We start from the raw sequence: 26,414 nt of genomic DNA on the forward strand, positions 1-26,414 counted from the left end.
TTTCTCTCAACCCTCCCCCATCCCTACTTTCAGTCTGAAAAATTGTCCCGACCAGAAACGTCACCTGCTCCTTTTCTCCAGAGACGCTGCCTGACTTGTTGGGTTACTAACTAAAACTAAACTAAACTAAACTAAACTGCTAAACCAAACTAAACTAATCTAAACTAAACTAAATTAATCTAAACTAAACTAAACTAATTTAAACTAAACTAAACTAAACTAATCTAAACTAAACTAAACTAAACTAAACTGCTAAACCAAGCTAAACTAAACTAAACTAAACTAAACGGAACTAAACTAATCTAAACTAAACTAATCTAAACTAAACTAAACTAATCTAAACTAAACTAATCCAAACTAAACTAATCTAAACTAAACTAAACTAATCTAAACTAATCCAAACTAAACTAATCTAAACTAAACTAATCCAAGCTAAACTAAACTAAACTAACACAAACTAAACTAAACTAATGGCAAATTTCAGGCAGCAAACTTTTAGTTGCATTTCTTGTCTTCCTGCCAGTTTTGATCAGCACCATGGGATAAAGTGTGATCTGTCAACCTATTGCAGCTTGCCAATTAGTTTCACCCTTGTTGCTGTAAAAGTTGTCTGAACAATTGGCGCACTGTTGAAGATGAAAGGCTGACCTAATGTGGGTGTGTGCAGGGAAGAATGTTTGGCACTGATCGAAATGACTACAGAGAGAATGACCGAGAAAATGGTGCTGTGGGTGAAAGATACAAAGATAGGAGATGGGGTTGGAAGTTCCCAAATACAAGGAGGATTGAGAAAAATTGAAACTTTTTGCATCTGGATACCTCCAGAAAGAATTACTTCAAAATCTTAGAAGTTAATATAAATGTTCATAGTCATACAGCACAGAAACCGGCCCTTCGGCCCAATTTGCCCATGACGACCAAGATGCTCTATGTTTGCTAGTCCCACCAGCCCGCGTTTGGCCCATATCCCTCTAAACCTTTCTTATCCATGTACATGTCCAAAAGTATTTTTAATGTTGTTATAGTACCAGTCGCAACTACCTCCTCTGGCAGCTTGTTCCTTATACCTACCACTGTCTCTTACATAAGGAGCACTGCCAAACAAAACTGACACCAAACCACACAAGGGTCTATCAGCACAGATAGGGGTGGTGCAGCGGTAGAGTTGCTGCCTTACAGTGCTGGAGACCCGGGTTCAATCCCGACAACGGGTGCTGTCTGTACGGAGTTAGCACGTTCTCCCCATGACCCCGTGGGTTTTCTCTGAGATCTTCGGTTTCCTTCCACACTCCAAAGACGTACAAGTTTGTAGGTTAATTGTCTTGGTATAAATGTAAAATTGTCCATAGTGTGTGCAGGATAGTGTTAATGTGCGAGGATCGCTGGCCAGTGCGGACTCGGTGGGCCGAAGGGCCTTTTTCCCGCGCTGTATCTCTAACGTAACTAAAACTAAAGAAGTCTGAAATCTTGGTCAATGAGGTAGAATTTAAGAAGCATCTTAAAGGAGGAAATGGAGAAGGTGACATTATGGAAGGTAGACAAAAAAGCTGGAGAAACTCAGCGGGTGAGGCAGCATCTATGGAGCAAAGTAATAGGCGACATTTCGGGTTGAGACCCTTCATCAGACTGATGTCGGGTGGGGGCTGGAAAAAGAAAGGAAGAGGCGGAGACAGTAGGCTGGGGGAGATATTAAGGAAGGTATTCCAGGGGTTAGGGCATTTCCAACTGAAGGCATAGCAGAGTGATTACATTTGAGGAACAAGAGCTGAATGCATTTTTCAGGAGTCAGTTTTCCTTGTCTGAAGTCTACAAATGTTTTCTTGATCAAAGTATAAAGGTGTAGGCTCGGCATGTTCTGCCCAGTGTTGGAGAAGGTGTGACTGTTGGTGTTAGAATTCAATCCAATTCATCACAGCAGTCTTGCAGGTGTCAAAATCTTACCAGCATTGGATCAAGGGTCAAAGGTGTTTAATTGCCATATATACCAACAGCAGAAAAATGAAAATTTTACTTGCAGCAGCATATCAGGCCTGTAAATTCAACACACATAGATAACATGTTTAGTTTAGAGAACAGGCCCTTCGACCCATCGAGTCCGTGCCGACCAGCGATTCCCGCACATTAACACTATCCTACACACACTAGGGACAATTTACACATGCACCAAGCCAATTAAGCTGCAAACCGTCTCAGCAGAAGAAGATTTAGTTCAGATTCTGATTGGCATGACAATAAAAGAGGTGGTTATAAAAAGTTCAGTGATGCTTTAAGAGGATAAAAAGGAAATGTGCAGCAAAACTCTCCGATAACTGGTATTAACACCACTAATTTTCTTAATATATATTAATGACTTGAACTTGATGGTATCAAGTCTAATTTCCAAATCTGCACTTGGAGGTTAAGTGAACAGCAAAGAAATTGGTAATAGCCCAATGTACTCTACAAGGAGTATATACTATCAAGTAGGTATGGTCAGGAGAGAGTTTTGATTTTGCTAAGGTTGACTTTATTTTAAATACTTAACTTTTAAGTTAAGTCCATCATATTCTCTTTAACCAAGTAGATGTCAATTGCAGAGTTAAGCAAGAGGTGAACCATTAGCCTGGCAGGTGATTAGATGACCAGATGGAACTCGTTAATTAGAGGCAGCTGCCTCAGAATGTGTTGTTGCTGGAGGTATTTGGCTGTGGTTCTGTGCAGATGCACTGTGTTTTAGTACTGAGTTTAGTTTAGAGATACAGTGCAGAAACAGGCCCTTCAGTCTATCGAGCCCGTGCTGACCAGCACATTAACGCTATCCTACACTAGGGACAGTGTATATTTATTCCAAGCCAATTAACCTACACACCTGTACGTCTTTGCAGTGTATGAGGAAGCTCGAAGAAAACCCACGCAGGTCACGGGGAGAACGTACAGACAAGCACACGTAGCGAGGATTGAACCCGGGTCTCTAGCGCTGTCAGCCAGCAACTCTACCGCTGCCGCCCTTGAGGCAGGGTTTGAGGACAAGGTTTCTGTAAGGTAAGGACACAATAGCTTTACAATTTTTACAATATAGCTTTACATTTGTAAAGAATCAAATAAACTAAACTGATTAAATAAGTAAACTGAAAGGTATAAGAGGCAGGTGATGCGTTACAACTGCAGTGTGTGAGAAGCAGCAGAAGCCATTATGGTCGGATTAATCTCAGCTGCAGCTGGGTGAAGTTCTCAAAGCTAATGAGTTGGAATCGGAACTTTGGGCACCATCTTGCCTCGTGGAACGTGAAAGTTCTAAATAAGCTTTGTTCCAAAAGGCAGTTACAGCCCTTGTATTAAACTCTGCAGAAATAGTCAGGCAGGAGAGACAGCAGGGTGTGACTATTAGTGCGTAAGCAATGGGACTGGGGGTTGCCAACTTTCTCACTCCCAAATAAGGGACAAAAGGTCAAAATACTGGACAAATTCCTGACAGCAATTCGTTGACCGACTCGGCCATGGCTGGGTGAATGATGAGTTGGCCCGGGTGCTGGACTACACACAAAGCCCAGCCGGCGCGCCAGCTGAGGAGTTTTGGCCCGCGCAACGTGGCGCGCGAAGTCCGGCGCCCCATCCAACTCATGAACCGATGATCAGTCATGAGAAGGAGGGGTGGTGGTGTCGGCGGTAAGAGACGGTCCGAAGGTCGGACAGCTGGCCGGGCTGCTGACTGACGGGGCCACGGGCGAGGCGCTGCTGCTGCTGAACTCCATGGGCTGCAATATGTCAGGACGGGTGAGGCGGGGCCGGAAGCGGCGTTCTGATCTGACAGTCCCCTCGACCCGAGTGGTAACAGTCAAATACGGGACAAGGGTGGAACCCTATGGGATAAACCAATTTAGCTAATATGGGACAGTTGGCAACCCTAAATGGGATGTAGAGGTCATGTTCATAAGATGCGAAGACAAAGGAACGGAATTAGGCCATTCGGCCCAATTAGTCTGCTTTGTCCCTCTTTTTTCTTCAAAACTCCATTTTCTGCCTTCTCCCTGTAGCCTTTGACACCCTTACTAATCAAGAAACAAGTTCTCCGCAAAACCCAATGACTTGGCCTCCACAGCCGACCATGGCAATGGATTCCACAGATTCACTACTCTCTGGCTAAAGAAATTCCTCCTCCATTCCAAAGGGTACGTCCTTTTAGTCTGAGTCTATGCCCTCTGCTCCTAGACTCCCACCACTGGAGTCATCCTCTCCACATCCATTTTTTCTTGCACCAGTAAGTAGGTTTCTATGAGATCCCCCCTCATCATTCTAAACTCTAGTGAGTACAGTCCAATAGCCATAAAAAACTCTTCGTACATTCACCCAATCATCCCTGGGATTCTCATAGACCTCCTCTGGACCCTCTCCTATGCCAGCACATCCTCCCTCAGATATGGGGCCCGAAACTGCACGCAATATTCCAAATATTGTCTGACCTGCACCTTAAAAAGCATCAGCATTACATCCTTGCTTTTATATTCTCATCCTCTCGGAATTAATGCTAACATTACATTTGCCTTCCTTACTACTGATTCAACTTGAAAATTAAGCTTTGGGAATCCTGCACCAGCACCCCTTTGCACCTCCGATTTCTCAATCCTCTTCTCCCCATTTAGAGAATAGTCTATACATTTATTACTTCTAATAAAGTGTTTGACTGTACGCTTTGCTACACTGTATTCCACCTGCCACTTATTTTGCCTTCTCTCCAAACCTGTCCAAGTGTCCTTCTGCAGACGCCCTGCTTCCACTACACTACCTGCCTTCCACTTATCTTTGTGTCATCTGCAAACTTGGCCACATCATCCAGATCATTAACCTATAACATGAAAAGTAGCGGACCCAACACCAACCCCTGCGGAACATCGTTAAGGGCCTGTCCCACTTGCGCGACCCTTTCGGCGACTGCCGGCACCCGTTTTGTCGCAGCAGGTTGCCGCGTGATTTTCCACACGTTGAAAATCCAGCGGCGACAAGAACACTCACAACAATACAGTCGTCACCCCACGACATGCTGCAAAAAATCACCTAAGTGGGACAGGCCCTTTAATAACCAGCAACCAACCAGAATAGGCCCCCTTTCCTACTCTTTACATTCTTCCAGTTAACCAATCTTATATCCATGCTAGAAACTTGCCTCTAATACCATGGGCTCCCATCTTGTTTAACACCTTACCAAAGCCACCCACTGACTCTACTTTGATTATCCTCCTCCTTACTTCATCAAAGAAAAGAATTTATCAGGCAAGATTTCATAAGTATTCTACAAATTCCTTCTCTTGGAATCCAGTATAGGACATCCCGTTTTTGGGCTAAATCGGTTTGTACTGTACGGAACTGCCCTTGTCCAATATTTGACTGCTACTACTCGGGTCAAGGGGACTGTCGGGTCGGAGTGCTGCGTCCGGCCCCGCCTCACCATCCCAAAGTAGTGCAGCCCATGGAGTGCAGCAGCAGCGCCTCGCCTGTGGCCCCGTCGGTCGGCAGCCCGGCCAGCTGTCCGACCTTCGGACCTTCGCTTACCGCCGACACCACCACCCCTCCTACTCATGGCCGATCATCAGTTCATGAATTGGATGGGGTGCCGGACTTTGCCAAAACTCCTCAGCTGGCCCGCCGGCTGTGCTTTGTGTGCAGTCCAGCACCCAGGCCAACTCATTATTCACCCAGCCACGACCGAGTCAGTCAACAAATTGCCGTTGGGAATTGATCCCGTATTTTGACCTTTTGTCCCTTCTTTAGGAGTGAGAAAGTTGGCGACCCTAATCCAGTACCAATCTGATTTTCCCCAGTCTATCTGCATATTGAAATCCCCCATGACTATTGTAACATTGCCTTTCATACACACATTTCCTGGCTACTGATGTAATTTGGACCCTACACCATGGCTACGATTTGGAGACCTGTATATAACTATCATCAGGGTCTTTTTAACCTTGCAATTTCTTAACTTTACTCTCAAGGAGGCAGCAGGGAGGATGAGTGAACTAACTGTTGTTAGTTAGTTAGTTAGTTAGTTAGTTAGTTAGTTAGTTAGTTAGTTAGTTAGTTAGTTAGTTAGTTAGTTAGTTAGTTAGTTAGTTAGTTAGTTGGTTGCTGTTGTTAGAGGATCATTCAAACTGAGGGAGTGAAAAGAAATGTTGGGAATAGTCTATTCACACACTGGTCAACCTGAGGAATACCTTCAGCAACAGACTGGTTCCATCAAGATGCAGGACAGAATGCCACAGGAGATCTTCTTCCCTGTGGCTATCAAACTGTACAACTCCTCCCCCTTCTTTCGTGGGGTAGACTGAGACTCCCCTCTCCTCAATCTTTCAACATCCCCAATCTTTTCCACATCACTTTAATTTCATGTTTCATGTATTTTGTGTTTTTATGGCTGTTGGCAGGTCAATTTCCCTCCTGGGATAAATAAAGTTATATTGTATTTCGTATCGTACATAGGGGGATAGATACTCTTCTCTGTGGAAATGAGGATGAGCCCCACAGGTCGTGTTGCCTGCCTGGTGCCAGAGTTAAGGACCTTCTCTGGTTGAGGAGAAGCTTGAAGTAGGAGGGGAAAGATCCAGGAGTTATAATCCACCTGGGAATGAATTATAGGATAAAGGGAAAAGGTTCTGCTGTAAGCAGAACTACAAAAGTGATCATCTTTTTGGACTACTCTGTGCAAAATTGTCTTGGTTCAATAAAATCAGCAGGGCTCAAAAGATTTGAATGGAGGAAATGGCACCAATGCAGGAAAAAAGAGGGAACCATTGCATTGGGATGGGATTGACTAGAATTGAATTTGGCCAATTGTTCCAGCAAGTTAGAAGGAACTTCCAGCAAGATAGAGGATAGAAGGAACGGCTCGCGTTTCCGGTTGAGTCCCTTCTTCTGGCTCGAAAAGTCACCCATTCCTTCTATCCAGAGATGCTGCCTGGCCCGCTGAGTTACTCCAGCATTTTGTGTCTACCTTCAGTGGACAAACAGGGTTGGTTAGAGAGTAGGTTAACTGGAAGACGTGGTAACGAAGATCAGACTGAGTTGTGGCTGAATAAATGCCATCATTACCAATGACATTCACAATCTGTAAACGATTCAAGAAAATAAATTGACTCCCTCTGTGGATGTCCAGAATGGGCGAGAGCTCATGTTATAAAAGATCATTTGTGTGAATTCAAGCATGCGAGGTATCTTCGAGTGCACATTTGTTGCATGCTTCAAACCACCTTTACAGATGTGCCTCGGCTTCTAGCCCACAGTCTTTCACCTTGTATTCATTGTGACAAAACAATGCACAAAGCCTATTATTTCTGACCCAGAGCAGTGTAGCCTTCAACTCAGCTGCTGCTAATCTCCCAGTTAGTCATTCAAGCATAGATGTGGGGTTTACCGTGATTGGTCTGGCAAATCCCTGCTGGAGATTATTAGAGGATAGCGGTCTTCAAGAAAATGTCTTTTGGCAATCTCTCACTGTTTGGCTACAAATGTACGGCCCTGACATAAACATGTGTTGCCATCGCAGTGAAATCACGCAAGGCTCCCGTGACTTGCCTCCCACTAAACAGTGAGATTTGCCAAACCTTTGAACGTGCCTCCCTCCTTTAATAACTAGGCAGTCTGATCGCTCTTCATCTCGGCAAACCACGAAGAACAATGCAAGCAGGCAGTGTAATTTAAAGAGTCTTTCATAATTCTAGTTTCCCTCTCCCCTGACACTCAGACTGAAGAAGGGGCTCGACCCAAAATGTCACCTATTCCTTTTTTCCAGAGATGCTGCCTGACCCGCTGAGTTACTCCAGCATTTTGTGGCTATCTTCAGTGTAATGCTGGTGTTGGAAAACACTAACTCATTGTGCTTGACCGGTGTGTTATTAGACACTGTGCTGCACTGATATGAGCCAGTGGGACTTTACCAGTGATGTACTCCATATTATCAAACATATTGAATGCAGAAGCCACCATTCTTCGGAGACAAGAAACTGCAGATGCTGGATCCTTGAGCAACTGCTGGCAGAATTCAGCAGGTCCGGCAGCATCTGTGGAGGGAATGGACAAATCACATTTTGTGTCGAGACCCTTCAGATCTGTCCATTCTCTCCACCAATGCTGAGTTCCTCCACCATTTTATGTTTCGCTCTAACTCCATTCTTCTTCCTGGCTTCCTCTAGTGAGCTCTTATGAAACTTCATGCGATGGCAAGTTCCACATTCAGACCATTCTCTGGATTTAAATTTTTTTTAAAAATTCTATTGGTTTGTACAGGGCTGGCTTGAATTCCATTCAAGTTTGCCCCTCCCCTCATGTATGGAAATAATGTCTCTCTGCAAATTTCTCTCAATTTTAAAGACTTGCGTTTCCAGAGCACAGAACCACAGACTTTTCTTTAAGTTATATATTTCTTACAAAGCCTCTTTGAGTTTAATATTGATGACCAGAGAAGTTTCCAATGGCTTTCCCTTGCCTGGAAGAAAAATTTTAAACAATTACATTCAAGATTATCTTGGTCTGAAGAAGGGTCCCGACCCGAAACATTGCCTGTCTATCTTCTCCAGAAATGCTGCCTGAACTGCTGAGTTACTCCAGCATTTGGTATAAACAAGCATCTGCAGTTCGTTTTAATTGCATATTATTTTGGTCTAATGTTGCCAGAAATTACTGCAAAGTTCTTGCTATGGGTCCAGAATGTGGATACAATGGGGCAGAGTTTTATTTTTGAAGTAGATCTACACTATCCTACAGGGGTACTATTGGCGACTGGAGTAGGAATTCCTCTGTCAATGATACTGTCCCTGTCAATGTCACCCACAGGTGACCAGGATTGATTTTTATGCACAACTTTTGTAAGCAGCAATGTTCTATTTATTTGGAGAATTTACACTGCTTAGTTTATTATTGTCATGTGTACAAAAGTACAATAAAAATGTTTTTGTCGCGTGCTAAGCAGTCAGCGAAAAGACTATACATGATTGCAAGGTATGCAAAAGTGCTGGAGAAACTCAGCAGGTGCAGGAGCGAAGGAAATAGGTAATGTTTCGGGCCGAAACCCTTCTTCAATCAAGCCGGCAATCAAGCTGTCCACAATGCACAGATACAGGATAATGAGTATGATGTTTAGTGCAAAGTGAAGTCTGATTTATGGGCCTGTCCCACTTAGCCAACTTTTTCGGCACGTTGAACATGTTGAAAATTTAGCGGCAACCAGAAAGGCGCTACGACTCTTTGGGTGACTGAGGAGACTACTCACGACCATACAGGCAACACCCTGTCGACATGTTGCGGGGTGAAGTCTGAATGGTCGTGAGTAGTCGCCCAAAGAGTCGTACCTTGTTCTGATCGCCGCTGGATTTTCAACATGTTGAACATTTTCGGAGACCTGCTGCTGGGTGCCGGCAAGTCGCCGATAAAATCATGTAAGTGGGAAAGGCCCATAAAGATAGTCTGAAGGTCTCCATTGAGGTAGATGGGAGGTCAGGTCCGCTCTCTAGTTGGTGAGAGGGATGTTCTTTTGCCTGACAACAGCTGGGACTGAATCTGTCCCCGAATCTACGGTAGAGGTATGCATTTTCACACTTCTGTAGCTCTTGGCTGATAGGAATAGGAATACTTTATTGTCACATGTGACTAAGCTCAGTGAGATTCTTTGCTTGCAAACACAATGTATTCAAACGGCGGCCAAGAGGGGAGAAGAGGGAACGATCGGGGGGGAGGCTCGTCCTTGATTATGTTGTGGTCTTGCCAAGGCAGCACTTCCAACAGAAGTTGCTGCAGTTTGATTCCTCTGCTGTTGGAGAGTCTATTTAGTGTGTGCATTGACTTTATTGCTTCGTTGCAATGAACTGCTTGCTGTGAGCCAAGGGCCCTGCCCACCTCCCGATGATTGGCTGGAGCAATGTTGGCAACAAACAATAATTGGACCAAAACCCCCCCAGCCGGTTATTCCTCCGCAGTGTGTTCAGCATCTGCAGACACACGGACGTGCCAGGTCTGAACTTAGACTCGCTTCATCTAAGAAAGCAAGAACGTTTAGATGGAATGTTTTCTGTTGGCATGGCTTCCAATTAAACCATGTGTCGGGGTAGAAACGCGTAGGAGGGGGGTGGCGGGGGAGACGAGAAGAAGACAGAGAGAGAGCGATAGTGTTCGCCCCAAAGCGAAAGAATGGGATAGAAATGCATAGACCCCGACAGGAGGGAAAAAAGGAAGGGGGTATGCAGGGCCGGATTTAGATGAAGAGTGGCCCTAGGTTGGCTATTCCACTTGTGAGGCCCCTCCCAATCCCCTATGTAAGGCCCCTCCCAATTAGCCTATGAAGCCCATAGGTAAATCTGGCCCTGCCGAGGCCCCCCTAATCTCGAGGCCTTAAACTTGTGAAGCTTATACGTAAATCCGGCCCTGGGGGTATGGGGGGTTGGAGGGAGGGGAAGGGGAGACAGAGATAGACTGTCTTTAATAGATAAAAAAGCTGGAGTTACTCAGTGGGACAGGCATCATCTCTGGAGAGAAGGAACGGGTGACATTTCAGGTTGAGACTCGAAACGTCACCCATTCCTTCTCTCCAGAGATGTTGCCTGTCCCACTGAGTTACTCCAGCATTTTGTGTCAATCTTCAGTTTAAACCAGCTTCTGCAGTTCCTTCTTACACGATAGACTGCGTTTGTTCTTCTGTAAAGGGAAAAGAACTGCCTATGCTCACATAAATGATGGTGCTTCCAGCCAAACAATCAAAGTGAGGTTGACAATAATCCTTTCAGATCAGTGGTGTTCTTTGAATCTGAAAAATGCTCTCAAAAAGAGGGAAGAAAATGGATTTAATAGCAGCTTTCAGTAAAGAGAATCATTCATGGAATGAAAGAGACATTTTGCAGAGCCACAGGGAATGGGATAAATTAATCTTTCCAAGAGCCTGCACAGGGATGATGGGCCAAATGGACTACTTCTGCATGACATTTCCACACCTCCAAATGGCAATCTCCAGATTAAGTCAAACCTCCTCCAGATTTCACCAACAAAAACACCTTTCAATAGCGTAGCAACTTTAATTCAATAACTCGGCACTTAACAGGAAGAAAATTTGATTTTAAGAGCAAACAAGGAGACATTAACAGAGGTGTGAAAATATTTGACCGAAAAAAGAGGTCTTTAGATTTAGATTTTTAAGACTTTATTTTAAAAGATACAGCATGGAAACAGGCCATTTGACCCACAGAGTCCATCAATCACCCGTTCACACTAGTTCTATGTTATCCCACCTTCTCATCCACTCCCTCTGCACCAGCAGCAATTTTACAGAGGCCAATCAACCTACAAACCCACGCATCTTTGGGATGTGGGAAGAAACGGGAGGAAACCGAAGGAAGCCCCTTGTGGTGACAGGGTGAACATGCAAACTCCACACAGGGAACACCCGAGGTCAGGATCGCACCCTGGACTCTGGCACAGCGAGGCAACAGATCACAGTTGTGTAAAATAAAGGAGATGAGAAGGTGGATAGTGTAAAAAGTTTAGAGGGTCAGGATCTGGGTGAAGCTTCCCCAACCTCCTTCTAAAAATTGCAATACCTTTGGTAGGGTTTTAGACCGTGAGGTAGACTGACTTTGTTCACCCCAAAGGAAACGAAAGGGCTAGAAATGCATAGTCTTCTCAGCCTTGAGTTATGAAAATTCTGCACAGATTTGCTATTCTGCTTCCGATACTCCAGACACCATCTGGACAACCCTTTGAGTTATTTGTCCTTGTTGGGTTTTCTCTGACACTTTCACATTCTTAAGGAAGGAAGAGATATAATGGATTTTTTTTCCCCCAGGTGTCGGCAAGACCTCTGATTAATTGCTGCCTAGTGAAGTCGGTGTTCTTGGCTCTCTTTTATTTTCTCTTTACTAACTCAGAGTTTCCACAAACTGTTTATTTGAATAGAAAATCTTTGCTCTACTGGTTAAAAAAACTACAACTTTAAAGTGTTGTTTGGGTGCATCAAATCAGTTTTCGACACCACATAATTTTCCCAGATGACTACAGTTTTTTGGCAGCTTATGGAATTATTCAATTAGATGATGATTAAATGGCTCGGAGAATTGCCATCATCTTTTTTTTAATGTTTCCTTTTTGATTCCCTTCCCCCTGCCTCCGCTGGAATAAAATGGTCTTTTGAACAACATTAACGACTGGATTCTTTCATCGGTAAGTGGGAAGTTGAAGAATCGAAGACTATGGAATTCATAGAAATGACCTCAAAGTGCTGGAGTAACTCAGCTGCTCAGGCAGCATCTTTGGAAAACATGGGTAGGTGACGTTTCGGGTCGGGACCTTTCTTCGGATCGATTGTAGGGATGGAGGGGAAGAAAGCTGGAGGAGAGGAGAGGCGGTATAAACTGTGGCAGATAATCTGCCGTTACCTGCCATGCCTTGTCCTGCCTCTCCTGCTTTCCTTTCCTGATTTGCTGAGTGTTTCATTGACAGCTTCTGCTTTTATTTCAGTTTTGCAGCATCTGCAGTTTTTTTCATTTTTTATTATCACGACTCTATTGTTCAGCATTATATCAATGAACATAAAACAGCTGCCCAAATTAATGTACACAGAAGAACATCCACTGCATATATATCCACATGTGAGATGTTGTGGATTGTGATGGTTTTGTTAAATAAAGAGAATATTATAATGATTAAATTAGCCTAAATGTATAATGTATACTGTGGCATAGTGGCAGAGTTGCTGCTCTACAGCGCCAGAGACCCGGGTTCTATCCTGACTGCGGAGTTTGTATGTTCTCCTCGTGATCGCGTGGGTTTGCTCTGGGTGCTCTGGTTTCCTCCCACACTCCAAAGAGTTTGTAGGTCGATTGGCTTTGGTAAAATTGTAAATTGTCCCTGGTGTGTAGGACTAGTCTCGATGTACGGGATGATCACTGGTCAGCGCAGACTCGGTGGGCCGAAGAGTCTGTTTCTCTAAAGTTTTTCACCCTGTAATCGGGCATCCAGAGAGGATTCCAATAAATTCTTGTGGGAGTAATTGACGCATGTTTCCGGTCTTTGGTAATGGGACAGAGACACTTATGCTGTGACAAGAAAGAACATATAGAGAATCCAACTTCTATCTCGCATGTTTCTTGGGATTCAGTCGGTTGAGTTAGCCAAGAACAAAGGCAAACGATTGGCAAATGTTCGCTACTGACAGCGATGCTCCAGTTTTTTTTCCCTCCTTTGTGGGTTTATGTCTAAGGCAGCGAAACCCCCGAATGCAACCAACCTCCATTAATGTTCCAGGAGTCATCCCCTCTGAGATCAGCCAACTCTTCCCCCAAGGCTGATCCATGTAATTGCTTCATGAATCACAGCAGCTTGATGTGATATTTCCACAATGTTCACTGTGATTGGCACTGAAGATGTCCGTGGAAGCTAACTCCTTATTCAAAGCAAAGTGCATCCTGTAACTCAGCTGGTCAGGCAGCATCTCTGGACAAAAGAGAATAGGAGACCAAGGAGTGTGAAGAAGGGTTCTGACCCGAAACATTTCCTATTCCTCCAGGTTTTTGTATGTATCTTCGGTATAAACTAGCATCTGCAGTTCCTTCATACATATCCTCCAAGCTGTGTCAGTCTTGGACTCTTAAGTGGTCAAAATGCTGTCTTACATGATTAAACCCCCAGGCAAAGCTCTAATCATGATCTGCATTGTGCCCACCAGCATCTACAATCCATATTCTCCCAATCTGGCCACTATTGCCTTTGTCACTATTGACTTAAATGTGGTTAATCCAAACTGTGCTTCATAACATAACGTCACCGATCCTGCCTTTCCCTTGTGGAGCTGGTGATTTCTGACTGTCCTTTAGCAGAAGGACTGATATACAATGACTATGGATGGTATCAGGTCATCTTCCTTATCTTGAGCAAAACACAAACTGCTGGAGGCACTCAGTGGGTTAGGCAGCATCTGTGGAGGGAATGGACAGGTGACTTTTTGGGTCGGACCCACAGTTGCTCCAGTACTTTGTGTTTTGCTCAAGATTCCAGCATCTGCATGGCCAAACATAATTGTAGATTGCTTAATAGGAAACAGTGGCAAATGCTGCTACAATATCTGTTCCAGAAGATAATCTATTGTACACGTATAGTGTGATTTGACTGTATAGAATGCAGAGCAAGCTTTTCATTGCATCTCTGTACACATTTCAATAAATTAACTAACTAACATTTGACTTTATTTCCTCATTTAATGCATTTTATAAATATTTATGCATCTTACCTCCTTTAACCAAACTTTGGTCAGTTGCCCCATTCTCCCTTGATGGCTCAGTCAAAAGATGTATGATGGTGTTTCTGTGGGTTAATTTACGACTGTAAAAAAAAGGCCACTAGTTGAATTGGTAGATTAACCCAGAGGTTATGTTTCAGGATTAGTGATCCAAAGGCCTGAATCAATGGACAAACGGATTCTATCTCCATACAGCAATCTGCAAATTAAACTCTATAAAGACACAAAGTGCTGGAGTAACTCAGCAGGTCAGGCAACATCTCTGGTGAGCATGGATAGGCAACGATTCGAGCCCGGAGCTGAAACGGGATTGGAGGAATCCCGACCCAAACATCCTCTATCCATGTTCTCCAGAGATGCAGCCTGATTTGCTGAGTTACTCCAGCACTTTTTTTTTGTAAACCAGCATCTCCAGTTCCTTGTTAAATTAAGCTCATTTAATTCAATGAAGTTGGCATCATTCATGGTTACCATGGACTGCAGAATTATTGTAAAACCTTCACCAATCTGATTCACCGGCGTCCTATCGATAAGGAAAATTGACTGGACCGCAGGCCCATGGGCAAGTGATTAAGTCCAACCGGCCGTCTAAAAAGCCTCTAGGGCAATTATGGATGAGCAATAAATGCTAGCCTTGCCATCAATGCCTCGATCCCATGAACATTGAAAGATATCATTCTCCCGAGCTATTATTTTTGTATCGATTTGTTGCATTCCATTGTTTAAGTCTTTAATTGCTGAGTAACTTCTATTATAAATCAAACCAGAAAATGGTGAAATCCTGAGGCAGACCTGGCAGCGGGTGTGCGGGGAGAAACAGACTCGTCTGCAGAGCTTGCAGAGAGTGAAAACAAGTTTCAAGTTTCAGAGGGGGTTTACAGAGGGAGGGACGTGATATGCAAAAAAAACCAGTGCTGGTGGATCTCGGTAGGCCATGCAGCATCTGCGTAGGGAACAGGTCAGTCTGAAGAAGGATCCTGACCCAAAACAGCATCTGTCTTCTTCCCTCCACAGATGCTGCTTGACCTGCTGAGTTCCTCTAACACTTTTTTTGGTGCTGACGATACCAGCATTTGTAGTCTCTTGTGTCTCCAATCGATATGATGTACCCAGCAGGTTAGGCTGAAGAAGGGTCTCGACCAGAAACGACACCCATTCCATCTCTTCAGAGATGTTGCCTATCCCACTGTTACTCCAGCATTTGGTGTCTATCTTCAGTTTAAACCAGAACCATCAGTTCCTTCCTACACAGGTTAAGGGCCTGTCATTTGCGCGTCGCGCAGATAGCGCGCGAAGATTTTGTACATCCCAAAATCCTGGGGCGCTGCGCGCAACCGCGCGTCACTGCCTACATCACCACGCACCATGCGCGCGTAAAATGCGTACCATGCACGCATCGAGTCGTGACGCGTAAATTATGTCACGTAAATGATGTGCAAATTACACCCAAGTGGGAACGGCCCTTTAGGTTGTGCTACTGGAGTGTACCCTACACCCCTGTAATACGCACCTTTTAAAGTTTTTTCACTCTCTAACTGCCCTCATCTCAGAACATGGAGCATTGAACTGTACAGCACAAGAGCCAGCCATAATATCAGTATTGAACACGATGCCAGGTTTAACTAATCTCCTCCGCTTGCAGTTTCTTCCATTTATTTCACCCTCTACTTGATTAATTACTTCATTAATCAAATTACCTCCACAACTTACGCCCACTGCAATTCTAGCCTCGCCCTATCGCAGGTATTCCCTTTGTCCCATACATCCGTTCTTCACTTCCTCTGCATTTAGTGCTTACTTTTTCCCCCAAGTTCCACTTGAAGGTCATCACCCAAAAATGACGACTGTTTCTCTCTCCACAGATGTTGCTTGAATTGCTGTGTGTTTTAGTGTTGCTATTTTTATCCAATGTCCCAAGGTGAGAGGGGCAGAGTATATAGAAGATGTGCTAGGCAGCTTTTTTTTTTTACACGGAGGATGATGAATCCTTGGAACACGCTGCCAGGGTTGGTGGTTGAAGTAGATACGATGTTGGTGTTTATGAGACTTGGATAATCATACATCTCTGAGATATGGGAGGAAACCGGAGCACCTGGAGGAAACCCACATGGTGCGCAAACCCCACACAGACAGCACCTGTGATGAGGATCGAACCAGGGTCTCTGGTGCTGTGAGGCAGCGGCTCTACCTGCTGTGCCACTGAGTGGCAGTAAGCGTTCTGCATTCTGGCTGTTGGTTCCAGCGCATTGTCTGGGAAATTTACATTCAAAAATTAATTAAATACGGGAAGAAAAACTGGTGTCTGTAATGGTGACTGTGCTTTGGGAAAAATTTGCTAACTTCAGGAATGGGATTCTGCTGTCCTCTAATTTCTCTTAAATCTAGGCGCAGAGCTGGAGCAATGGCCTTGTGTCATGTGAGACGTCTGGGCAAAGCACTTAATTCAGGGGTAGTTAACCTTTAGACTTTAGAGATACAGCGCAGAAACAGTCCCTTCAGCCCTCCGAGGCCACGCCGACAAGCGATCACTCTGTACACTAGCACTATCCTGCACACAAGGGGTAATTTACAATTTTACCGAAGCCAATTAACCTGTAAACCTGCATGCCTTTGGAGTGTAGGAGCAAACCAAAGCACCCTGAGAAACCCCACACTGTCACAGGGAAAACGTACAAACTCTGTATAGACAGCACTGATAGTCGGGATCGAACCCGGTTCTCTGGCGCTGTAAGGCAGCAACTCTACCGCTGTGCCGCCCTTTTGTATGAATGGACAAAAACCGTGTGCACTGTAAAACCTTCACCAATCTGATTCACCGGCGTCTGGCAACTGGTGGGGGGGAGGGAGGGGCAGTGAAACAGTACTGAAGTTTTACATACCCACTTTCAACACCTTGAGGATCATGCGTATATTTGCTGGCTTATTGCCAAACTGTGAGTTCCAGTGTGGGTATAAGGGCAGGCAGTTACTCCAGACAGAATCATAAATTCCAAAATTTGGCAATGGAACTCTTTAATGAAGTAATTGCTTTTAACGGATGTTAATGCTACCTACTTTAATTGCCCATTATAAGCAATTGATTTACAATGAAATGGGACTTTGAAATTGTGTTGTTTCATTGAGAATTATATAACGGGTTGAACTGGAGAATCAGCGCTGCTGTAATGTACGGACATAAGAGAATGCAGATGCTGGAATCGTGAGCAAAAAGCAAACAGCTGCATGAAGTTAACAGGTCAGGCAACACCTGGGGAGGGACTGGACAGGTGACATTTTGGGTCAGGTCCCTTCAGTCTGGAATGTGATTATGTGACGATACCTAATACCTGTGCATGGATTAGTAGGATTATGCGAGGAACTAAATGGTGGCACATTTGCACAGATATGCCAACATAACATAAAAGGCTGGAAGAATCCAGTGGGTCAGGCAGCATCTGCGGAGGGATGATGATATGAGACATTTAGTGTCAGGACTGAAGAAGGGTCCCAACATGAAACGTTCCTTCCACAGATGCTGCCTGACCCAATGAGTTTTTAGTTTCTCTGCCAACTGTGGTGTGCGTGCGCGAGTACTCGCGTGAATTGATCACACATACACTCGAACATGAGCGTGCATATGTACACACATGCACATGCATGTACATGTGTGTTTATGTGTGGACATGCACTTGTGTATACACTCAATTCTCATTAATCCAACGTTCATTATTCTGGAATATTTACTATCCGACATTAATTTTTGTGTAGCAGATCTTTAATACAATATAAACGCACTCGTTAATCTAGCAATTCATATATTCTGACACCAGCATGTTTATTTTTCCTATGCCAATGATCAATTTAGCATCAGGTAGACAAAAATGCTGTCGAAACTCAACAGGTGAGGCAGCATCTATGGAGCGAAGGAAATGGGCAACGTTTCGGGTCGAAACCCTTCTTCAGACTGAAGAAGGGTATCGACCCAAAACGTTGCCTATTCCCTTCGCTCCATAGATGCTGCCTCACCTGCTGGGTTTCTCCAGCATTTTTGTCTACCTTCGATTTTCCAGCATCTGCAGTTCCTTCTTAATCAATTTAGCATTTATATTTGGATAAATTTAAGTAGTGACTAAACTCTTCAACTCTTCATTCTGTTCACAATCAATCAAATAACATCTGATTATCTGAACATTCTCAGTCCCAAGTTCACTGTCTCCTATCCTTCTCACAATCAATCAGAAAGAGTGAAGTGATAACTTCAGTTCTGAAGCTGTGAATCACAATTCCAGCTATTACATTTGTTTCTCAGCTATTGTCATACATCCCGTCTGGTTTAAGCAACCATCTTTCAGTTTGTTTTATAAACCCCAAACTCATTTAACCACTTGATGGTGCCATGGCTATAATGAGAGACCTTGGGAATAGAAACAGTCAAAATCTTGTAGTACAAACCTGTATGACTGATTTCTGTAGTTACAGTATTAATGTTTTAATGGTGCAATCTATTTTAAGAATTTAATGAAAGAAATGACAAACATTGCTTCAGAAAATATGTACGCATGTTTTTGCTGCCAACGCAGGCAAATTAGTATTGGGTAATAAAATTGGTATTTGTTATAGAAACCTTTAAAATCAAAATGTATATGATTTATGCTGGGCATAGAATATCACATACCCATGGTTCACAGACAATTAACATTAAGACAGTTCCCTCTGCGTTCAAAACATTTCATAATCTGACGTTTAATAATCTAACATACAGTATACAAGACGTAGTGGATTGTGTTGGATTAATAAGAATTGACCGTGTGTGTGTGGTTTTAAAAAAAAAATGAAAGTAATGAAAAGTGCAAGCAGATGGTCTATTTGAATCAGCATGTGTTCAATATCTGGCCAAGTTCTCCAGAAAAGATTAGCTCAGACCAGTTTGAGCTCTGTACCTGTACAGCACCGATGCCAGGTTGTTGTCTGGTCTGCTAATAAAGGCATTAACCTATCTATTTTTGATGGGATTTTGCCTCTAGTGGGATAGAGGAATGATCTAAAAGTATATTTTTCCCTGGCGATGCCAAAGGTAATTGCCGTTATTTGAGAGACAGCAAAAAAGACCACTGCAGTGCCTCCCACGTTGAAGAAGATGACCAATTTGCTTTTAATTATTTCTGAAGCTGACAGGAAAATACGAGAGTAGTGCCGGAAGGATAAAGCTGGGGATTGCTGGTGCCTGATTGATGCAAGGTGAAATGAATTTGCACAGGTAGACACCCAATGACCAAAGAGCAGATGACGGAAGAGCCCGCAATCTGAGGTGCGGTGTGTGACAGCTGGAGCAGATAATAACTTGTAGACGTCTTTGTGTCATATTTTTGGACTACAGTGTTTCCTGCCTTTAGTTGCTCTGCACAAAGCCATCTGTCAAGACTGCGCCACATTTCACTTACAAAAAGCTCCCGAGGTTATTATACGGATCGCGATCCTCGGGCTTCTTAGTAATTTGGTAAATAAATCTGTACGCTCTTAAAATTATTATGCCCCACGACCAGCCTTTAATTATGCCTTTCTGACATGTAGCTGGCAGCTAGAAGCAGGCCACCCTGTTCAAAAAAACAAATAGACCTCCTATATCTACCTGTTCTGAAGTAATTGAGGGGCTTTCGAAGCATTGATCAGTTTTGTAAACCATGCAATTTGTATGCTCACCTGCCCTCTACTATTTATGCTCCAGGGTTTGGTTCAGGTAACAGGAGGTCAGAATCAGAGGTCAAAGGTCAGACGCTTTATGTCCATAATGTTGAGATTGACCCTTTGCTGTGAGAGTTTAATAACTTCACGGTGACTGGCGTAGCTAAGATTTACGTTACCAGGCAAAGTTCTTTAGGTCTTATCTATATATTAGAAAAAATATATGCAGCAACCAAAGGCCATCGCTGCCTTTACAAATCATAAATTACCAGCCAGAAAAAAAACATATTGCTGTGTTTACCAATATTGGTTTAATCAATGTTACACAAGTGCATGAATCATAGATATTTGCAGCATAGAATGTAGCTTAGCCCTTTGTGTCCATGATCAAACTATAGCAGCCTATTCCCACTTATCGAAGGTGTGAGGTGTTGCACTTTGGGAAGTCAAATGTAAGGGGAAAGAATACCGTTTTTCTTGGTTTCAAGAGAGAGCTAGATAGGGCTCTTAAAAATAGCGGAGTAACGGGATATGGGGAAAAGGCAGGAATGGGGTACTGATTGGGGATGATCAGCCATGATCACATTGAATGGCGGTGATGGCTCGAAGGGCCGAATGGCCCACTTCTGCACCCGGAAGTGGCGGCGCTGTTGAACGGCTGCGGCTCGCCTGCAGTCCGTCTGTTTTTACTTTCTTGTGTTGTTTTTTTTTTTGTCTTGGTTAGTTACATTTTTGATTATTACGTTTTGTTATGTGTGGGGGGGGGGGGGGGGGGGGGCTGAAACAGGGATTTCTTTCTCTCCCTTCGGGGGAATGAGACTTTTTCTTGTCGTATCCCCCTTCTCTGTCTCCGTCTGCGCTGAGGCCTAATGGCAGAGCTGGCGGCCTCCAACCTGCGACCGACCTCCAGGCTCCGGAGGTAGAGCCAGCCAGGACTCACCAACGCGAGGCTGGCCGTCTTCGAGCTGTGGCGGCGTTCAGGCAGCGGCACGACTCGGCGCTCCGGTGAGGGCGGCCCGGCGCGGGGCTGAGACGGTGCTGGCTGAGACGCTCCGGTGGCTGCGGCACGACTCGGCACTGCGGTGAGGGCGGCCAGGCGCGGGGCTGAGACGGTGCTGGCTGAGACGCTCCGGTGGCTGCGGCACGACTCGGCGCTCCGGTGAGGGCGGCCCGGCGCGGGGCTGAGACGGTGCTGGCTGAGACGCTCCGGTGGCAGCGGCACGACTCGGCACTGCGGTGAGGGCGGCCCGGCGCGGGGCTGAGACGCTCCGGTGACAGCGGCACGACGCAGGGCTGAGGTGGTGCTCCGGTGGCTATGGCGGCCCGGCGCGGGGCTGAGGCAGTGCTCCGGTGGCTGAGGCGGCCCGGTGCGGGGCTGAGACGGTGCTCCGGTAGCTGAGGCGGCGTTCTGGCGGTGGCGACCTGAATCCGGGGCTCGGCCGCGGGCCAGTGGACGACATCGTCGGGAGCTCGCAGGTCACAGGCTGGTGCCTGTTTTCCGGAGCTCCCGCGGCAACAGCTGCGTCCGCTGGACTGGAGGGCGGCAGCTTCGACCACCCCGGGCCGCGGAGCTTGAACCGGCCCGTTCGCGGAGCTCGGTGAGCCGCGGGACTGACTACCATCGCCCGGTGAGGTATCGCATCAGCGCAGAGGGAGAAGAGGAGGGAAGAGACAGTAACCCTAAGATCTTTGCCTCCATCACAGTGAGGAGGTGCCTGGTGAACTCACTGTGGTAGATGCTAATTTGTGTTTATTGTGTGTTTTGTTGTTTATTATTACATGGATGGCTGCAGGCAACGACATTTCGTTCAGATCGAAAGGTCTGAATGACAAATAAAGGATCTAAGTCTAAGTCTATTGTCTATTGTTTATAATATAATTGGTAGCAATCTTTAACAGCATTGATGTACAGAGGGATCTTGGGGTCCAAGTTCCTAGCTCTCTGAAAGTGGCAACACAAGTAGGTAAAGAAGACATATGGTATACTTCCCTTCATCGGTTGGGGCATTGTGTATCAGAATTGGGAAGTCTTGATGCAGCTTTATTCGGCATTGGTTAGGCTTTATTTTGAGTAGTGTGTGCAGTTCTGATTTTAAAAAAATTAAAAAAAAATTAAAATAAGATTCCATTGTTTTGATTGTCCCATTACAGGAAGGATGTGTAGGCATTGGAGAAGGTGTAGAAGAGATTCACCAGAATGCTGACTGGTTTAGAGGGTGCTACCTATAAGGAGAGGTTGAGCCAAACTGGGATTGTTTTCTCTGAAGTGTCCGAGGTTGAGGGGAGATCTGATGGCAGTACATACAAAATTTAGAGGCAAAGGTAGGGTAGACAGTCAGAAGCCTTTTCCCAGGGTAGAAATGTCATGGTGTAGCAGGCAAAATTTAAAGATGTTGCGTGGGGCGGTGGGTGTCGGGTGGTGAAGGTAGACACAATAGGGCATTTAAAATACTTTTCGATAAGCACATGGATGTGCAGGAAGTGGAGAGATATGAATATTGTGAGATTAGTGTAACTTGGCATCATGTTCGGTACAGACATTGTGGGCCTAAGGGCCTGTTCCTGTGCTGCACTGTGTTCCGTGTTCTAACTAGGTCTATTAAGGCTGCAACCTTGCAGCGCGTGGAATTTCAAGTGGAAATTAAAACCGAATTAACAGCACACAACGAAAGCTCTGCATCAAAACTTCCAATGAAGGACCTGAAACATTATTTGTTCCTCTCTTCACCAATGCTGCCTGACTGGCTGAGTTGGGAATTTTCTGCTTTTCGAGTCATTGTCGTAGAGTCATTCAGCAAGGAAAGAGGCCGACCAAGGTGTCCATCTATGCGGCTCCCATTTTCATCTAAACCCCTCTAAACTTTTCCTATCCATGTTCCTGTCCAAGTGTCATTTAAATATTTTAGTACTTACCTTCACTACTTCCTCTCTTGTTTTAGATTTTCAGCATCTGCTGCCTTTATTTTCACAACTGTCCAAATGCTCAGCCAATTTGTTTCAGTCTGTGAGGATCGTTCATTAGTCATAGGAGCAGTAGTAGACCATTTGGTGCGTCAAATCTCCTCCACCATTCAATCTTGGCTGATCTCTCTTTCCCTCCCAGTCCCATTCTCCTTCCTTCTCCCCATAACCCTGACACCCTTACTAATCAAGAATCTATCTATCTCCACCTTAAAAATACCCAATGTTAGCGTCCACAGCCGTATGGAGCAATGAATTCCACAGATTCACCACCCTCTGACTAAAGAAATAACTCCTCGTTTTGGATGTGCACAACTTTCACAAAATGCAGTAGAGTTTATTGTATCTGAGCTCAGCCGCTTTCACTGACAGCTCTTTCCATGTACACGCCACCCTCATAGAACATTGAACAGTACAGTGCAGGGAACAGGCCCTTGGGGCCCACAATGTCTGTGCCGAACATGATACCAAGACCAGCCTTTATCTGCCTGCACATAATCCACACGCGTCCATCACCTGCATATCCATGTGCCTATCTAATAGTTTCTTAAATTGCACTATGGCACATGCTGCCTCCGCCGCCCCTTGGCAACGCATTTCAAGCACTCATCACTCTGTTCTTCTGCAAGGCCCACCTGTCACAGGGCTCACACTTTTACTCCCATGTAGGTGTCAATGAAACCAAAAGTGCGGGGGCAAACAGCATGCAAAGAGGCCCTTTGGCCCAAATCCATGCCAACCAAGATTCCCCACTGTAAATGTCCCATTTACCCACATTTGGCCCATATCCCTCACAACCTTTTCTGTCCATGTACCAGTCCAAGTGTCTTTTAAATGCTTTTATAGTACCTGCCCCAACTACCTCCTCTGGCAGCTTGTTCCATATGCCCACTGAGTGGAAAACGTTATCCCCAGATTTGTATTAAATCTTGCCCCTTAAACATGTGGCCTCATGTATTTGATTCTCTAACCCTGGATAAAAGACTCCTAGATGTATGAGCACATGTATTTTAATGGAAATTACAAATTTTATATCACGCTGCACCCAGTCAATTTATTATGAAGCGAGGGCCAAATATTTTTGATTTGACCAATGTAATACTGGACTCAAATGGGCCAAGGAGAATGGGGTTGAGAGAGAAAAATATATCAGCTACGAACAAATGGCCTAATTCTGCTCCTATGCCTCATAACAAATAAGTTTGCTTTGTTTTTAGGAGTTGAAACGGTGAATTATATTTTAAGTTTTCTGCAAAATACGTGTGTGAAACAACATTTTAAATTTATTCACATTTTTACACAAGGACCGTGTAGTGGAATCCGATAGCAACAATATCCTTTATGAAGATTTGTCACTTGTGTGATGATGATGTTGGGTCGTTCATATGATTTTTGCTGTAAATTTAATTGATATTGTTCAGCTCTAAAAATATAGAATTGCAATGTAAAATATATTTAAAAGGGTAACATAAGTTTGGCAACTTATTTCTGCTTCATGTGTAGAATATCAGGGTGGCCCGGGTTCGATCCTGACTACTTGTCTGTACAGAGGGTGCTTGTCTGTACAGAGCTTACATGTTCTCCCCGTGACCTGCGTGGGGTGTTTTTTAAACTAGATTTTTGGTTTCCTCCCACACTCTAAAGACCTACAGGTTTGTAGGTTAATTGGCTTGGTGTAAATGTAAAATTGTCCCTAGTGTGTGTAGGATGGCGATAATGTCCGGGGATCACTGGTCGGTGCAGACTCGGCCTGTTTCCGCGCTGTATCTCTGAACTAAAAACTAGTTTGTGATGTACAGTGATTTTTGAACTGTTCTCATGTACTGGCACCTCCTATTCCACAAAGATGCTGGAGAGCTGTGTTAGGAGCGTTTAAATGTCACTTGCACTGGGCACAGAACAATGATATTCTTGCTTGTTGCAGCTTTACAAATACTTTCATGTAATAGCACGACAAATAATATTGAGATGCAGCATGGATACGGGCCCTTCGGCCCATCAAGGTCACACTGACCATCGATCACAAGTTCACACTAGTTCTGTGTTATCCTACTTTCTCATCCACTCCCTACACACGAGGAGCACTTTTACTCCGAACTATGAACCTGCGCGTCTTTGGGATGTGGGATGAAACCGGAGCACCCAGAGGAAACCCACATGGTCACAAATTGCACTCAGACAGCACCCGATGTCAGGATTGAACACACCTCACAGCTCTACCAGCTTATACTGGATAGTCATACCATAACAATATAAACTGAAGTACACGGTATGACACTTATGCAAAGTCCATTGTAGTTCATGGTTGTACAATAAAGGGCCTGTCCCACTTAGGCGGTTTTGTAGGCGACTGACGGCGACTAGGCAGTCGCCACACAGTCGCCGGGGTGTCACATGTATGGGCGTGAGTAGTCTCCACAGTCGCCCAAAGAGTCGTAGCGTTTTTCTGGTCGCCGCTGGATTTTGAAATGTTCAAAACTTTTCAGCAACAGTCGGCGACCGTGGGCTTGACGTAGCTTGTCTTCTCCTGACGTAGGTGCTGTCGTAGGTTGTCGCCAGGAGACATAGATTGTCGCCGGTGCTGACTTCAGTGAATTCCATTGTCGTATTCGCCGACAGGCGCCTAAAAAAATCACCTAAGTGGGACAGGCCCGGTAGTCCAGTCGCCGTTTTTTCGGCGACCTGCTATGACTATGACAGTCGCCTAAAAATTGCCTCGTGGGACAGGCCCATAAGTTCAAGAGTGTGATGGTAGAGGGGAAGAAGCTGTTCAGGAACCTGGAGACAATGGTTCTCTGGGTACACAGTAAAGGAGTTTTATAAAGAAGGCGACACCAGGAACTGCAGATGCTGGAATCTTGAGCAAAAATCAAAGTGCTGGAGCAACTCAGCAGGTCAGGCAGCGTCAGTGGAAAGATGATGTTTTGGGCTGGGATCCTTCTTTAGACTCTGATGCTGGACTAACTCAGGGGGACAGGCAGCATCTCTGAAGAGAAGGAATGGGTGACGTTTCAGGTTGAGACCCTTCTTCAGACTAAGAGTCGGGGGAGAGGGAGACTTAGAGATATGGCAGGGGAAGGTGTGAACATGATAAATGAAAGGGGATGAAGATTAAGGAAAATGTAGAATTATTTAAAATGTCGTAGAGCTGGAGAGCTGGAGGAATCACAGGGGGTTCAGCAAGAGAGGATGTTGCATAATTCTCGTTGGAGAGAGGAGGAGAACTTCAAAGAAGGCATATCTTGAGGAGATTTCGCAGTGGAGCAGATGAAATGTGCAGGAAGGAACTGCAGAAGCTAGCTTACTCTGAAGATAGACACAAACTGTGTCTAACGAAGGATCTCAACATGAAATGTTGCTTCTCAATTCCCTCCAGAGATGCAGCCTGACCTACTGAATTACACCAGTACCGTGTTTGCTTAGTATTATCAGATGGACGTTGATGCTGAAATATTTGTGGATGTTTTATGGGTCATTTCCCAACTGGTTGATATAAACGGGTAGCTTTTAAGATTGAAAAATCAAAAAAAAAAGAAGCTGACATCAGTCT

At 44.7% G+C, this 26,414-nt stretch overlaps 1 long non-coding RNA gene across 1 annotated transcript; it reads left to right on the forward strand.

Annotated features, from left to right (window-relative positions):
- Positions 1–3,195: 3,195 nt before the first annotated feature.
- On the forward strand, positions 3,196–26,096 carry LOC116990390. The gene is made up of 3 exons (XR_004416535.1): positions 3,196–3,206; positions 4,877–4,881; positions 26,011–26,096. It is a non-coding gene; the product is annotated as an uncharacterized LOC116990390 (long non-coding RNA).
- The last annotated feature ends 318 nt before the right edge of the window (positions 26,097–26,414 follow it).

This window comes from Amblyraja radiata, chromosome 31 (assembly GCF_010909765.2).
Source record: "Amblyraja radiata isolate CabotCenter1 chromosome 31, sAmbRad1.1.pri, whole genome shotgun sequence".
NCBI classification, from domain to species: domain Eukaryota; kingdom Metazoa; phylum Chordata; class Chondrichthyes; order Rajiformes; family Rajidae; genus Amblyraja; species Amblyraja radiata.